We start from the raw sequence: 11,024 nt of genomic DNA, 5'->3' as shown, positions 1-11,024 counted from the left end.
GACATAATTGAAAAACAATCAGGACATCCCGGGGTTCAGGCAGGGCTGGGTCCAAGGGCTCAACCAGTGCATCTGGAAGCTGTGTCTGTTTCTAGGCTCTCTTTTCTTTCAGTTTCAGCCATGGCCAGTCCACCTTGTGAGGACAAAGATGGCGGCCAGCTTAGCAAATGCCTCTGGAGAAAGAGCATCTTTTCCTGCAAAGTCTCAGGGCTGGCCCTCATTGGCTCAGCTTAGGTCATGTGACCATCTCACATGACTAAGTCTCTGTAGACTGATTGGACGGGCCTGGGTTATGTGCTGGGAGTTAGGCTGGGGTTGACTTCCTTCCTGTGAACTATAGGGATAGATATTGCAGGCATAATTTCTAAAGGAAATCCAGAGAAAGAAAAAGAATGCTGAGCAGGAAGAACAAGAAGTGATTACTATTGTAGTTCTATCTTGGTCTCTTCATTTAAACATATTTTACATGCATTTGAGCACTTACTATGAGTCATGTGACATTGACCCAGACCAACGTGGTCCAGCTCTCCTGAACCACGGTCTTTGACTCTGTCTGCTCCTTAGGTGAGTGGTGAGACAGTAGCCCACCTGTAAGCTCTAGCGGGGACAGCCTTGTCATGTCCTGGAATGGCCTCTTCCTCATGCTGTGGTTGGACTTGCGCCTGTGGCTCACCACAAACCTCTTACAGCCTCACCTGCCCTCCCCAGAAGGGTCACACCTGTGGGTTCTGCAGCAATTTCCGTGGCAACGATGCTGAATCCCTTGTCACCTTAGGGAAGCAGAGCAAGGCTTGTGGGGACGACTGTGGAGCTGCCTTCCAGTCTGCAATGACCAGGAGCAGATTGTGTCTGTGAGGAGGCAGTGTGGGCTCCTGCAGGACCCCCAGGGGCCCCTTGGTCCCTGCCACAGGAGATCAACCTGGATCCATGTAGATCCAGCTGTGTCGGTGACGTGTGTCTTGCTGTGACCGCATCCTCTGCTTGGCCCTGCAGACATATGCTGCAGTCTGCCAGGGTACAAATGTCACCCTTGGGCACTGGAGAAATTCTTCCTCTGTGGTAAGTCATGGTTGAGCTGGGCCTTGCTCCTGTGAGTGGGACTGGCCGTCCCGGGGGAATCACAGAACCCCAGGACACGCTAGGTTGCCCGATCCAGGAAGGCACGTTGGGAATTGATCGTTGTCTCTGTGGTTGCTGGAATTATTGATCTATTGCTATTGATGTTTATTAAGCTCATTCTCAGTGCACAGCCTGAGATGCTGAGTGCTTAATATTATTCCTATTGTTAGCATCATTGGTTTTTAAAAATTAACTAGTATTTAATGGACGCCTACTAAATGGTTGGCCCCCAACTCAACAATATGATGGTATAACAATATCAATAAAAAAACCAATAATCACAACAGTTAATATTATTTAGCATTGTTACATACAAAACTGTATTAATAATACAGTTTTAATAATAGTGAGTTACTATGTTGATGTAAGTGAGTTACTATGTTGCTGTTATTGTTGTCATTATTTCATTTTATTTTATTATTGTTTTTTGGTACCAGGGATTGAACTCAGCGGTGCTCAACCCCTGCGCCACATCCCCAGCCCTTTTTATTTTTTATTTTGAGACAGGACCTTGCTAAGTTGCTGAGGCTGGCTTCAAACTTGCCATCCTCCTTCCTTAGCCTCCTGAATTTCTGGGATTACAGCGTACGCCACCATGCCTGGCTGTTTGTGTTATTTTAATCATGGAATTTGAGCCCTGACCCTATGTCATTTCCTATACTGCTACTACTAATTAAAATGTATTGGGCCTTTAGTTGGTATCCATGTCCAGGCTAAGTATTTTAATAGTAGTTATAGTAATAATAATAATAAAAATAATAATAGTGCATGGTGAGCATTATTAAATGATAATGATAAGATTATAATGCTCAGTATGTCCTGGGCATATATTATGTTTCTGTAATAATCATTATACACATACACACATATATTATATAATGATAATAGCAGCAAACATTTTTGGTCACTTACTACGTGTATGATTCTGTCACCATAGTAACAAGTCATATTTTCGGAGAGCTCATCCTGAGCCAGGCACTGGGCCAGCACCTTCGCCACAGTATCAGCTGACGTAAGTCAAGGGCGGGCTTGCTGTGGGCTGGTGGCTGCTGAGCGCCTCCCACACATGATCACACTGGCCCTCAACACAGTGCTCATTGCCCCGATTGGAGAGAGAGAGAAACTGAGGCTACAGGATGCCCAGAGCCTCTGGGGACAGAGCCAGGTCTGGACCCTTCACCACGGGGCTGTGCTTTCAGCTGAGGGAAAATGGTCTTCACAAGTTTGCTACCTTCTCGGCAAGGAGGTGACCACAGGGCCCAGCCCGCCGTTGTTGATTGAGCATCCCTGCGTTCTTGCCCAGCCCCAAGCTAAGCAGCCCTCCGCTCTGCTGTTTTGGACCCACCCCCAGGTCTGCCAGTTCAAGTCTGTGCGCAGGCAGAAGATGCCAGTCTGAGTTGGGAGAGCGACCTGGCTGCACCAGTGCACCTGTAGCTGCAGCTGTGACAGACGTGGCCCCTGCCCCTGCAGCCCAGCCCACCGTCCTGTTGGGGAGATCTGTGGTCTGTGGGGTGGGTGAGTGGGCTGCCGGAGCCCCTGGGGTACCTGCGTGACCATCGGAGACCCTGGCTACCTCACCTTTGATGGGGCCATAGCCCACGTCCCAGGCACCTGCACCTACCACCTGGTCCATTCCTGAGGGTCACACCCACCGCTGGGGGCTTCTCCTCCAGAGTGGAGGCTGCCAACAGGAGTCAGTGTGTGTCCTTGTACCACGTGGAGGTGGAGCTCAGCAGCTGGAGACCGAAGATACATGTGATCCTGAAACAAGGGCAGCAGGTCCAGGTGAGGGGCAGAAGGGTGAAGGTCCAGCTGCAGACCTATCCAGGCCAAAGCCTTCGACGTACCCATGATTGCCCAGGCGGCAGCTGCCCACTGCCCCATTCATCATCCCTGCCTCCCCTGTCCTTCCATGCTCCACCTCCCGTCGCACACTGACCCAGCCGTCCCTCCCCTCCTGTCCCCTATTCCTCAGATGGCCTACTTCCCTGTCGACCCATCCCTTCCTGGAGCCTCCCCAGCATCAAACCATCTCCCCAACACTACGCTTGGTATAGCCGTCAGCGCCCCCAGCCACCCCTCCCTCCATCCCTCCCCCATCCCTCTATCCCCTATCAGCTCACCCACCGTCCACCCATCCACCCATCTTGACGTCCATCCACCTGCCCCTCCATGCATCCATCTTTAAATTGGTCCAACGTTTGTCATCCATGCAGCCAACAAACCTCGACCAAACGTCTGTCTTCTGTCCCGCCCTGTTCTAGGCCTCACAGCAAAGATCCAGGCAGAGGCCCCTTCCCTCCTGGAGCCCGCGGCATAACTGGGAGACAGACAGCCAAAACCAAGTGTCTGACATCTCAGATAATGAGACGGCCGTTACAGGGCCAGAAAAGTAAGCTGGAGAGGAGAATGGGGGGAGACTGGTGTAGAGGGTCGGGGCATCCCTTGAACAGAGGTAGCCGGAGAAGCGACACTGGGTAGAGGACGCTAGGGCGGGCAGAGGAGCCTGAGGGTGCCTGAGGGAAGAGCCGCCCAGGCAGAGGGGGCCACGGGTGCAAAGCCCAGGTGTGGAAATGCCCTTGATCTCCATGAGAAAGAAGAGGCCAGGGGCCGCGTGGCTGGAGTGGAGTGGGCAGGAGGAGTGACAGGTGAGCTCAGGGAGTCGTGGAGGGGACAGGTCTTAAAGGCTTTCTGAGTCTCTGTAAAGACCTGGGTTTTGCAGGGAACGGTGGTTCTCACCTGTAATCCCAGCGGCTCGGGAGGCTGAGGCAGGAGGATGGTGTTCAAAGCCAGCCTCAGCAACTTAGCAAGGCGCTAAGCAACTCAGTGAGACCCTGTCTCTAAATAAAATACAAAAAAAGGGCTGGGATGTGGCTCAGGGGTCGAGTGCCCCTGAGTTCCATCCCCAGGATTAAAAAAAAAAAAAAAAAAAAAAAGATTGGAGCTTTTACCTAGAAAGAGGTGAGATTTGGAGAGACTCGGGCTGAGGGGGCGTGCGGTCTGACTTGGGTGTTACCAAGAGCCCTCTGGCTTCCTGAAGGGGACACTCTTGGTGACTGGGGAGCAGGAAGGCTGGAGAGGAGGCCGATGGGGTGGTTGGGGCAGGAAGTGGCAGTGGTCAGAATCAGGGAGGAAATAGAGGAGGGGAGAAACGGTCAGACTCAGGAACAGTTCTCAAGGGCCCAGGGGTGGGGTGAGGGGCAGGGTGGGTGTGGCTCACTATGTGGCCTCAGCAAGCTGAAGGTTCCAGCTGCCCCCCTGGGGGTGGGGAGGGGGAGAGGGCTTGGGGTAAGACCCGGTGCTCAGGGGGGCAGAGGAGCCTGAACCCCAGGCCCTAGGGTGACTGTGCCTGACAGCTACCTGAACGCCCTCTGTGGCCTGGGTGGGGACTTTAGCATGGATCCTCAAGATGACCTGGGTGTCTCTGACGCACGTGGCGCTCTGTGCCCATGGGCCTAGCCCCTCTGTGCCCACTGGACGAGGCAGCCCTGTACCAGCCTTCTGTGAATGGCTGGGTGCCATGAAGGGCCCCACAGGGCCTGCGGTGGAGATCTGGAGCCTCGGTGCCCATGGAGAACTGCACCCACTACCCCCGTGCCACCAGGGGATGGAGGGACACTTGGTGCACCCTATGACCTCTCCGTGCAGCCCTGGAGACCTCCTGTGGCCTGCGGTGAGCGGGTGTTCCTGGGGGAGGGTCCTTCCCAGCCTGATGGCACCAGCTGGCCCAAAGCCACCTCCGGTTGTCCTCCTAGGTCAAGGACACCCAAGTGAAGTCACCGTACACCCTGCTGGCTAACTGTCCCTCAGAAAATCCCACCTTAACTTCAAACCCTTCAACAATAACGACTGAGCACTGTTGAAGCAGTCAGGATAGGCTGGGTTGTGCTGCAGTAACAACTCGGCTGTGCGTGGCCAGGGGTGTGTTTTTCTCATCTGCGGATCTCACAGTATTCTCCTGGGCACCCGTCAAGTTCACTTCCACCCTGTGATGCCACCCTAGCAACATGGGCACCTCAGCTCTCCAATTCCTCACCTTCAAAGTCCCCCATGTCACTTCTGCTCATAGCCACCATCCCAGCCAGGGTGGGTTAGGGATGGGAAAGTGAGGAGGCTCACGGGCACCGTGTGGGTGCTAAGTGACTGTGCCAGGGGCGTCATTCAGTCCCATGTCCTCCTGCCCAGAGGAGTGCTGTTAGTATTCTTGTTTTACAGATGAGGAAACTGAGGCACAGGCAGGCTCAGTAGCTTGTGCAAGGCCTCCCAGGGTTAGTGGGAAACTGTGCCTCCCGCAGTCTTTGGGATGCGGTTGAGCGTTTCAGCCGAGCAGCAGAGTCGTGCTTCCACCGATGCCTTCTTATACTTCAGGAGCCCGAGGGGTGCGAGTCCCACACCCGCCGGGCACTTTCTCACTGCTCTGTAAGGGCTCAGGAGCCCACATGGCAGGGGGACCAGGCAGGCAGAGGGGTGGAGTGGGCCAGGGGTGGGCAGCGACGTGGGACTGTGTCCTGCTCATGGGGTTGGCACTGTGCCAAGGGGGAATGGAGCCTCAGGGAGCCCACAGGCTTGTTCTTAAGCCCAGCCCATCACTTCTTGGCTCGGTGACTTCGGGCGAGTCACCTGACCTCTCTGGGTCTTCATTTCCTCATCTGTAAAGGAAAGGGAGTGAAAGGCTTGTTCATGTGGCATATGAAAAGCAGGTGCCCGGTGACTGCTCAGGTGCAGGTAGTTCTTTCGGTTGATGAGATGATAACGATCGATCGTTTGCAGTTTCTAGCTGACTCAGGGAATTCAGGAAGAAAGTACTGAGAATTAAAGAGAGAATACCTAGCAGGATATACAGCAGAGCCTGGCATGCAGTTGGTGCTCAAGCAATGTTATCTCACACCCATTATTAACTCCATTGCCACCACCACCAGCAGCATCACCACACCGCCACTGTCATTACTGTCACCACCTCACCATCTCTATCCCCACCACTATCACCACCACCACTGATATCATCATCACCACCATCACCAACGTCATCACCACCACCACCAACGTCATCACAACACCACCAACGTCATCACTACCACCAACAATGTCATCACCATCATCACCACCAACACCATCAACAGCATCACCACTATCAACACCACTGCCAAAGTCATCGCCACCATCACCATCACCACCACCATCATCACTAATGCCACCAACCACCACCCCCATGAACATCACCACCACACCGCTAACATCATCACCAATATCATCACCAGCACCACGGCTGCCACCGCCACATCACCACGCTTCCTCCCTGATGGCCCTTCCCCTGGCCCCAAGGCCTGCCCGGGCCCTCTCAACCCCCCCCCCTCGTCCTCCCTCTGGGGGGAAACGTCCTGGAATAGTAGCGCTGCCCACCTACGTGCCCCGTCCTCCTCCCTCCAGAGCTGCCCGCATTCCCCACAGTCACCTGGGCTTGGCGGCTCCTCCTGCCCCAGCTCCTGCGCCCAGCCTGCTGCCCGACGCCGTGCCTGCAGGGCTGCCCGTGGGCTTGGTACCTGGCGGGACCGGCTGCCTGTCCTCCGTCCCGTGCGGCTGCTCCATGGGCAGCAGGTGCCCCTGGCCGGGGAGGCCTGGGTCCGGGGGGGCACAGTGAGAAAATCTGCCAGGCAGGCTCCGCCACGCTGCCCATGCTGCCCTTCTCCGTGAGCCCTGGACGGAGCTGCGGGACCCCTCAGGGCATCTCGGGGCCTCCGCTCTCCCCTGGCACCTCCAGGCAAGGGGCACTTGCTTATTGCCACCTTCAACAGAGGACAGTTACGTTCCCAGGCACCTCTCCCCTGTTTGGGCCAAGCCCTGGGGCTCCCCAGCTCACTGGCTTTCCCAGGTAGGAATTTGGGAAGGGGAACTGGTCCAGCAGCCCCACTGCACTCATCTCAAGGACATCTATCCAAGTCCACAGGACCCAGGTTGTCGGTGCCCAGAGAGCCTGGCCTGGCTGAGTGAGCACCCACCAACATCTAGAGACTCCCAACCTGATTTAAGCCAAAAGAAAAAAAGCATCTGGCCAGGCACGGTGGCATATGTCTGTAATCCCAGGGGCTCCGGAGGCTGAGGCAGGAGGATCACAAATTCAAAGCCAGCCTCAGCAAAGTGAGGCATTAAGCAACTCACTGAGACCCTGTTTCTAAGTAAAATACAAAAAAGGGCTGGGGATGTGGCTTAGTGGGTGAGTGCCCCTGAGTTCAATCCCTGGTACTAACAACAACAATAACAACAACAACAAAGCATCTGCTCAAACTAAGTAAAAATCATGACCTATCCTAGTGAAAACGCAGTGATTCTAGGTCCACAAAATCCATCTATATACAGTCTTAATTGTTTTGGTTACAAGTAACAGAAAATCTCATTTAAACTAAGTTAAACTTTTAGATTACATAACTAAAAGTTCCAGAAGGATTATGAGATCAGGTATGGTTTGATCAAGGTATTATTAACTTGATTTCTCAGACTCTTTTTTACTGGATGGTGGTCTTTTATAGTAGTAGCTTTGGCTGTAGGATGGCTTTTCATATGGTGGAAAAACAACTGTAGAATTACCAGGCCTCAAAGGTATCATCTTCACTGTCCAAAATCTAAATCTTTTCTGAAACCAAGTGTTGAACAAGATTCTTATATTTCACTTTCATGGGACTCCCCTGAACCAATCTCTGTGGCCCAGAGGTCACCTTAAGCCTGTCCCAGTCTATTCTCAGGAGCTGCAGGTGGTAGAGATCCCCCACCAACACTCAGAGGCCCTGTGCCAGTGGGCAAAATGGGGCCCTGTATGGTGTCCTCTGTCCCCAAACCAGTCCTGCTTGTTGTAACAGTCTTCACAGAACATAAAGGCCCTGGTAAACCTTCCCTCGGAGACCTGACACTTTTGTCTGGACCCACGGGGTGGCTGTGTTTTCCACGCCCGAGGGCCCCTGCCTACAAGCCTTCCTTTGTTGGCTGTTGGAAAACACACAGCCGCACCCCTCCCACTCCACCCGCTTCCAGGAAGGGCACCAGCTTTCGGAATTAGTCACACTGTCAGCCTCCCACACAACAATCCCATTGAATCCAAAGGGCAGCTCTGCAGGGGGACTGCTATTATTATCTCAATTGTGCAGACGGGGAAACCGAGGCCCACAAAGGGAGCCGGGCTTTTTTTTTTTTGAGATCACACAGTGAGAAAATACCAAAGGGAGCCTGTGTACTCAGGTTGTCTGGCTCTGAGTTCCTTTCCTCTCCACCTGTGGGCCTACTGTGTGCTCCCAAACCTGTGCTAGACTTAAGGAGGATGGGGAGTCTGAGTCGTGTATTATGGGGCCTGGGATACAAGTATGGCTTTTCACCAATTCGCTCAGTAAACGTTTTCTGAGCACCTACTATGCGCCAAGCCCTATGCTCTGATGCTGGGGAAATAGCAGGGTGTGGGATGGCACAGGTCCTTTCTGCAAAGAGCTACACTCCAGAGGGAGAGACAATAACACAAGCAGTGCATGTTTATTAGTCCGTTTATTAGTGCTACAGAAAAAATACATTGAAAACCCATGTATAAATTTTTAAAAAAATTTAAAATTTTATTTAAAAAATAAATTTAAAAAGGCGAGAATGAGAGCAGGCGCTGGGATTCCGGGGAGAAAAATGGTCCTAAGTTTCGTGGCCGAGGGTTGCCTCACTGAGAAGGGGACAATTGAGCAAAGCCAGGAGGAGATGAGCGACCCCGTGCACACCCGGGAGCTATGAACTGGGGGGGTGTGGACAGCGAGGGCCAGGAGCTGGGTGGGCGGCGTGAAGGGCGGAGCAGGTGGCCGTGCAGCGCCCCCCCCCCCACCAGCAAGCCGGTGAGTGAGGGGAGGAGGGCAGCAGGTGACCAGGTCGGAGAGCGCTGGGAAGTCACTGCTGTGCCCAGGGCTTTTGCCTTCACTGGGAGCGAGGTGCAGCCAGGGCGGGGCTCCCACCTGGGAGGGCTCCCTGGGAACAGGAGGAGCAGGGGGCAGGGAGGAGGGGGTGGCGGCTGGTCCGGGTGGAGGCAGGGGCTGTTCTGGAAATCCTCTCGGAGGTCTTATCGGCTCTTTGAACCTTGCGGTCTGTTCTGGGGACCCTGACAGTTCCAGGGACCCTCGTTGTCCCTTTATCACCCCCCCACCACCACCGCACAGGGATCCTGGGTGGGAATCCCTCGCTCTGACCTCTCCTGAAGGGTGTGATCTGCCCCCAAGTGACAGAGCCTTAAGGGCCACAGTCTCCTCTGCAGGGAGAATAGCGCGTGTGCCAGGATCTGGTGTCCCAGTTGGCACCCCCAAAATATTAAGAATGGGCGAATCTAGGAAGGGTCTCTAAGGGCGCGGTAGGGCTCCTGGCTCTCTGGGTGCAGCACCTGCACGCCAAGGCAGCACCAGGGGACAGGGGCCGCTGAGCTGGAAGCCCCCAGGATGCCAGTGGCCCAGGAGCCAGCGCCTCCCCTGGCGGAGGGTGCCAGGCAGCTCCCGGAACTGCAGCCTCACGCCCGGCCTCTGCAGCCAGGGAGCCTGCCAGCCTCAGCCTGAGCGCGCAGAAACCTTTTCCTGCCCTTCTGACTTGCTCAGGCCTCGGAGCCTCAGGGACCCCGGGAGAACAATGCTGGGCAGCCCAGAGCGGGGTTGTCACCCCCAGCGAGGAAGGGGTGGACCCGGGCACTGAGGGGTCACGGCCTGTGAATTGATCCAGGAGGAAATAAGACATTATGTTGGGGAGGCGCGGACACAACACAACAGACTTTTTTATCCACAAGGAAAACAACCCGTGTGTAATATTTGGTAGGTGATAACATGCGTAAATGCGTAATTTCTTACATTCAATTAAATTCTGTTTAACTTTTAGGTACCAGATTCTAAATTTCCTTTTCCCTCCATTCTCTCAGAATTATTTTTTATCTTGTGGTTTTATTACTTTATATTTTTATTGATTTTTTTTCTCAATGCTGAGTTTGAATATTTTTGACTACAGAAAAGTTACATAAGCCATATAACGAATTTAGAGAGCCTTCATAGATTCACCAATTCTCCATATCTTGCCTCCTTGGCTTTATTTCTATTTATGTATAAGGTGTTTAGTTTTGTTTGCTTGTTGGTTTCTAGATTCTTCTATCTCAGAAATCTTTTCCTGCCCACTTGCCTGGCCTTACAAGAGATTCAGCCAGGCACAGTGGTGCACACCTGTAATCCAGGCAGCCTGGGAGGCTGAGACAGGAGGATCTCAAGTTCAAAGCCAGCCTCGGCAATGGCAAGGTGCTAAGCCACTCAGTGAGACCTTGAGTCTCTAAATAAAATACAAAATAGGGCTGGGGATGTGGCTCAGTGGTCGAGTGCCCGAGTTCAATCCCTGGTACAAAAAAAAAAAAAAAAAAAAAAAAAAAATATATATATATATATATATATATATATATATATATATATATAATTTTTTCTTATAGTCAGTTGACAAACAGAGATTTTTTTCAGAAGGGAATCATAAAACATGAGCAGGCATGTCCTCAGTGGTACCATCTCACCTCAAGTGGGCAGATATACCCTCTCTTCCTGGACGCAGGACACCAGCCCCTGGGAGTCTTTGCTGTGCAAACCACCCCCAGATGCCTCCCCGAGGCTGGATCTGTCATGGCGGCCATCCAGGTGCAGATGGGATTAAGATTGGAGATGACAGGCGCAGTCCTGGGGCCAGAACGACCCTTCTTCCTTACCCTCTCTTGTGAAATCTCAAACTAAGAAAAGATGGGGCCAGGGTCACTAGGGAGACAGACCTGACCCTTCAACTACTGCCTCCAAATGGGAATGTTTATAATTTATAATGAACAGAAATGGATTCCGCCTACAGTTCTGGAGGCTGGGAAGTCCAAGAGCATGGTACCGGCATCT

The sequence above is a fragment of the Urocitellus parryii genome, chromosome 15 (assembly GCF_045843805.1).
Source record: "Urocitellus parryii isolate mUroPar1 chromosome 15, mUroPar1.hap1, whole genome shotgun sequence".
NCBI lineage: Eukaryota > Metazoa > Chordata > Mammalia > Rodentia > Sciuridae > Urocitellus > Urocitellus parryii.
This window is presented reverse-complemented; position numbering follows the sequence as displayed.